Here is a 6,565-nt window from a genome sequence, read left to right on the forward strand (position 1 = left end):
GTCCTACATCTTTTGTTTTTTGAGTATTTCCAAATTCTTATTGTATCGGTATCTAAAATATAAAAACTTTTAACTAGTCGTTTTTCTAGATTCAAGCTCGTGCATGCCATGCATGATTTCACTCCTATATTCATATATACATTGGATTGATCTCAAATCAATCCCTAGCATACTCAAACATCAAATATATTATTTATCAATATATAATATATTTATTATTATTTTTCACATAATATTCAAAATTTTGGGGTCTTACATTCTTCCCCCCTTAAAAGAATTTCGTTCTCGAAATTCCACAATCGTATCTTAGAGATTAATAATACCAGAAAAGCACGTTGAGAGAATAATCCAGATAAAAAAACCCTCTTGTACACATCTCATACCATTAATCCCTAGATATGAAACATATCAGTATCTACATTTAACAATCTAGAATACCATATTCCCACTCAACCCCTAACTAAACGGAACTAGTACGTCGGGCGAAAATTCCAAACAAGGAACCCACATATATATACCATGTGTTTTGAATGATTAGGAGCTAAGTGTCAATATCCTCATTCTAGTGTTAAATGTAAATCTAATCATATAGATAATCATAAATACCAAATCAAATCAATCAATCCATCTGCTTAAACAGGTGTGGGTGGTCGCGATGCATAACATCTTCGCACTCCCGAGAGTCCTCCTTGATATCTATACTTAACAGTCTAGAATGTAAATACTCCCACTTAATCCTTAACTAAGCGGAACAAGTACATCGGGCAAAAAATCCAAACAATGAAACCCCTATATATATATATACCACGTGTTCTGAATAATTAGGAGCTAAGTGCTAATATCACCATTTTAGCGTTAATTATAGATATGAGCATATAAACAAATCATACACAAGAGTAAATCATAATTAATCAATTAATTTACCTACTCAAACAGGTATGGAAAGTCGCGACGTATATCCTCCTCGCACTCCCAAGAAGCCTCCTCAGCTCCTTTCTGGTTCCATTGAACTTTGACTAGAGGAATCATTTTGTTTCTAAGTCTCTTGTCCTCTTTGGCGAGAATATATATAGGAATTTTAATAGTAGTCAAATCATCATGAATTTTAATATCTGACGCGTCTAGCACTCGCTGCTGCTCATCGTCTCGTAGATGCTTCTTAAGCATTAAAACATGGAAGACATCGTGCATACTTGACATTGATGCTGGAAGATCTAGCTGATATGAAATGGATCCAATACGTTCCACTATCCTGAGCGGACCGATATATCTCGGGGCAAGATTTTGCCCATCTACCAAAATACTGAATTCTCTTCATTGGTGATATTTTCAACAATACATAGTCCCTAAGCTGGAACCTTAATGGTCATCGTCTCTTATCTTCATAACTCTTCTGATGACTCTACGCTGCAAAATACGCTCCTAAATTATTGCCACTTTTTTGTAGTCTATCTCACTAACTCTGGTCTAAATAATAGGTTGTCCTCTGGTTCTGCCCAACAAACAGGCGATCTACAAAGCCTCCCGTACAACGCCTCATACGGTGCCATACCAATTGTCACTTGGTAACTGTTGTTATAAATGAATTCAATCAATAGGATGTGGTCCTCCCAGCTACCCTGAAAATCTATAACACAAGCCCGCAACATATCCTCCAACACTTTGTTGACTCTCTCTCTGTTTGTCCATCTTTCTGTGGGTGGAAATCACTAGAATACGACAACTGGCTACCGAAAGAGTTTTGGAAGCTCCTCCAAAAGTGCAAAGTGAAAACCGAGCCTCGGTCTGATATAATTGTCTCTGTAACTCCATGTAATCTTACTATCTCCTGGATGAATATCCTCGTAGACATCTCTGCTGTGTAGGTCATCTTTAACGGAATGAAATGTGTTGACTTTATCAACCGATCAACTATTACCCAAAGTGAATCATTTCCCTTCTTCAACCTTGGCAAATCCTACAATGAAATCCAAAGAAATATCTGCCCACTTCCACTCCAGAATGGGTAAAGGCTGTAGGGTTCTTACCGATCTCTGATGTTCTGCCTTCACTTACTGGCAGGTAAAACATCTAGCTACATACTCTGTAATCTTCCTACGCATGCCACTCCACCAAAAGTGTCTCTTCAGGTCCTTGTACATTTTAGTTGTGTCTGGATGCACTATGTACCTGGTACAATACGCCTTGTCAAATAAGTCCTTCTTCAACTGCAGATCACTCGGTATCACTAATCGGCCCTTCATTTGAAGTCCTCCATCTACTCCAACGGTCCAATCAGCCTTTGCCTCTTTGGAGATCTCCCCCTTTTGAGTTTGAATCCAAGAGTCCTTTAGCTAAGCTCTGACCACTTTATTACTCCAAGATGGCTGCTCAGACAAAGCTCCCAAAAATGCATTGCCTCTGTCGATCTCTGGTCTAAAATAAAATTGGCTAAGGGTGTGAAGATCTCGATATAACGAGCACCTTAAAACTGCAATCCGATGATGACACTTTCTACTTAATATATCTGCTACAACATTAGCCTTCCCAAGATGATACTGAATCGCAAACTCATAGTCTTTGATAAACTCAACTCATTGTTGCTATATCTGATTTAGCTCTTTCTGAGAGAAAAGATACTTCAAACTCTGATGATCTGTGAAAAGCTCGAACTGCACTCCATACAGATAATGTCTTCATGTCTTTAGTGCAAAGACCATTACTGCAAGCTTCAAGTCGTTTGTGGGATAATAACGCTCATTTTATCAGTTGTCGTGATATGTATGCTACTACTCTCTGGGTCTGCATCAAAGCACCTCCTAGACCTGATGATGATACATCTGTATAGACTACAAAGGTCCTATCACCGTTCAGAATAATCAATACCGGTGCTATAGTCAACTTAGCCTTTAGAGTCTCAAAGGCCTCCTGGCACTCCGTGCTGGCATATAAGTAGCGTCGTAATCTTTGAGAAATCCTAAATAAACTTCTTGTAATAGCCTACTAAACCTAAGAAACTACGGATCTCTAAAGCTATCTTCGGCGGCTCCTAATTAAGTACTGCATTCACCTTTGCTGGGTCTACTATAATACCCTCCTTGCTGATGATATAGCCCAATAATCTGACTTCAGAAAGCCAAAACTCGTATTTGCAGAACTTAGCATATAATTGATGCTCCCGCAAGATCTGCAATACCAATCGAAGATGCTACTTGTGCTCTGCCTTCGATCTCGGATAGACAAGAATATCATCAATGAATATGATCATGAATTTGTCCAAATATGGATGGAAAACCTGATTCATCAAATCCATAAATATTTCAGGTGCATAGGTCAGCCTAAATAGCACGACAAGAAACTCGAAGGACTCATATCGAGTCAAAAAGATAGTTTTGAGAATATCCATCTCCCGAACCCGCAACTAATGATACCTAGAATGAAGAACAATCTTTGAGAAATATTGTACTCCATACAGCTGATCGAACAAGTCATCAATCCTCGGTAGTAGATACCGATTTCGGATAGTGACCTTGTTCAACTCACTATAATCTATACAAAAGTACATACTACTATCCTTCTCCTTCATGAAAAGAACCATCGCTCCCCATGGAGAATGACTTTGGTGAATAAAGCCCTAAAATAACAACTTATCTAGCTGAGTTTGTAGTTCCCTCATCTCAGCAGGTGTCATACAATAGGATGCTCGAGATATCGGTGTTGTGCCCGGCTGCAACTTGATGCAGAACTCAACCTCTCTCATAGGAGGTAACCCATGTATGTCCTAAAAAACATCCTGATAATCTAAGATAACTCTTGTCTTGCATAAATCGGCACTCTGGTCCTTCAGCATCACCTCCTCGATGTACGCCAAAAATGGCTCCGTAAACTGCTTATCCTGTGAGGTCGCTACTATCAACTCAGACCCATCGGACACTTGCAAGCTGACTGTTTTAGAAAAAAAATTGATACTAACATGATAGGATGATAGCCAATCCATACCGAGAATGGCGTCAAACTCCGACATCCGAAAAACTATCAGATCAAAAATAAACTCAGACTCATCTAGACTGATGAAGTATCTCCTACAGATACTCTCAATAGGGATACCTCCCCTAAAGAAGTAGAGACGGATAACGGAAAGTCTAAGGAATGTGCAACTAGCTAAAACCTATCCATGAAGGTATGAGATAAAAGAATACGATGCTCCTAAATCAAACAAGATCCAAGTTGGAAAGGAATAATCACTAAGAAAGCTCCACTCGCACCATGATCACGTGGTACGACTACATAAATTCTGGTGGTGGCTAGCAATTATTGTGCTACTAGCGGTGGAATCTATGGGACTACCTATCTTTCAGGAATCTCCTGGATAGCGTGGCCTACTAGTCCCTTGGTCCTCGGAATGGTAGGTAGTGTCTCAATCCTTCGCTACTGGTCATAACCGTGGCCCTGCGACTACTGACCCTGATCACTATTCTGCTGGTGGTGATGAAAATCCTTACCCTGCTGCTGGGGTCCTCTCGGTCTTGCAAAAGGTTTCTTATCATTGTCCTGGTCTTCGAACAATCATCCTTCCAAAATTAACTCTTAGTGTGTCTCCTTGCCCCAATCGGGTTAGTTCTAGCTACTTATCAAATAGTAGATGAAATCCTTCCATAAAATTAACATTCGTTGCTTCGACGTAACTGAAATTGGTGCTATCCTCTGGCGTCATCCTTTAAGCTGAATATAACTAATCTCTGCTTATGTACTGAGTCAACGTTAAGCATATCTAAAAATAATTCTCATATATTCCTTCCACTTATAGGCTGCAAATGAATCTGATGTGCCCTAAAAGTCTAGTGCTCTCATCTTCTGATGTCTTTCTCAATCTTACAGAGCCAAGCTTCTTGCTCTGTGTCTCTATTAACAACTAGTTGTGGTGATAGTGTAATCATCGGTATTGCCTCTTCAATAGGTATGACTGGTTTGATTGGTAGTGAAACTTTAGAAAGTATAATCTAGCTCGTTACTCTCTCCTCGAGAGTTGCTAGACTCTACCTCTACAATCGGCGTTACCAAGTTGATCAAATACTATAGAGCCTGCTATGGCTCGGACTCTACTTGCCTAGCCCTCCGGGTATGAGTTTTACCTCAACCACATCCTCATCCTGATATTTATAATACCAAGAGGAGAGATTCACAAACATACATAACATAATATATGACAGTAGAAAATCGTGTCATATATCATTCACACAATTACTTTTCAATCAAATTAAAGTAGTCATAAAAAATTTTGTAAATTTCAGAATATACATATATAACGTCCTCACTCATTCTAGGAATCCTAGCGAACTCTATACATTAATCCTAGAAACTCTATCATAGCTCCACGACTCGACATAGGAAAGATCCTAAGGATACTGAAACTAGAGCTTTGATACTAACTATGACGTCCATGTTTTCACACATGGCTGCAGTCCAACGTGAATCTAGAGATGTCAAACTTATCATGCACCCACACTATGTAATAACATGTTTCACCAATCACAGTAATATCCTCTAGTCGAATCAAAAAGAAGTGTAGGTATAAAACAGGCAAAATAAGGTAAATAATTACAATAGATATGGTATAGAAGGATAAATCTCATAAACAAAACCATGTCTCAAATGAATAAAACTATAAACACCTGATCTCTGAAATAATATAAAATAACTTGACATGAATCAACTGGAATGTAACTAAGGCTCATAGCCTTTACAAAATGAAGTACAACTCAAATAAATGAATGAAAATATAAATCTAATGTGGAGTCTCTACTGATAATTCATGCGACAACGACTATGCAAGAACTCCATCATCTTGTGGCTCTCCGAAACTTTGAGCTGCCTGAAAAGAAATTTTAAAAAAAAGAATAACAATAAGAGCGTCAGAGCGCTACAGTAAGATTACCTCCATCCGCTCCCAAGGGAAGGGCTGCTAGATGAAGTGGAGGCTCTACCTATTAAGCATAGTCTACCTAGATCATTTTTCTTATATCTAATGAAGTTAATATTCTAACACCTACAAGACGAGACGTAGTACATCGAGCGAAATAATCCAAACAAGAAAACTCTCATATGTATATATCATATGTCTTAAATTGTAGGTGCCTAAATATTAACACCGAACTAGAGACAAACAATCTAAATGAAATCAATAATTAGAAACCCACAACATAAGACTGGTACGTCGAGCAAAATAATCCAAACAATGAAACCCTCATGTATATACCATATGTCTTAAATTATGAATCGCTAATCATTGATCCTAACCTAATAATAAAATAAAGCAATACAGAAAGTAAAGACATTCATAATATCGTATTTATAATATCTTCCACTGTCACTGGGAAGATAAGATAAATATCAGTATATAACCCCGCGTACTTTCAAGAGCAAAGTACATCGGTCATATATCTCAGTAATGAGTAATATACATAACTGGCATCCGCCAAAGACTCAGGCTATCAATAATCGTCTCAATGCAAATCCTTGCAAGATTCTGATTCATCGCATCAACAAGCGGGACGGACCACCCGATCGGTATCCTAACAGTGTACGC

This window comes from Asparagus officinalis, chromosome 6 (assembly GCF_001876935.1).
Source record: "Asparagus officinalis chromosome 6, Aspof.V1, whole genome shotgun sequence".
Lineage (NCBI taxonomy): Eukaryota > Viridiplantae > Streptophyta > Magnoliopsida > Asparagales > Asparagaceae > Asparagus > Asparagus officinalis.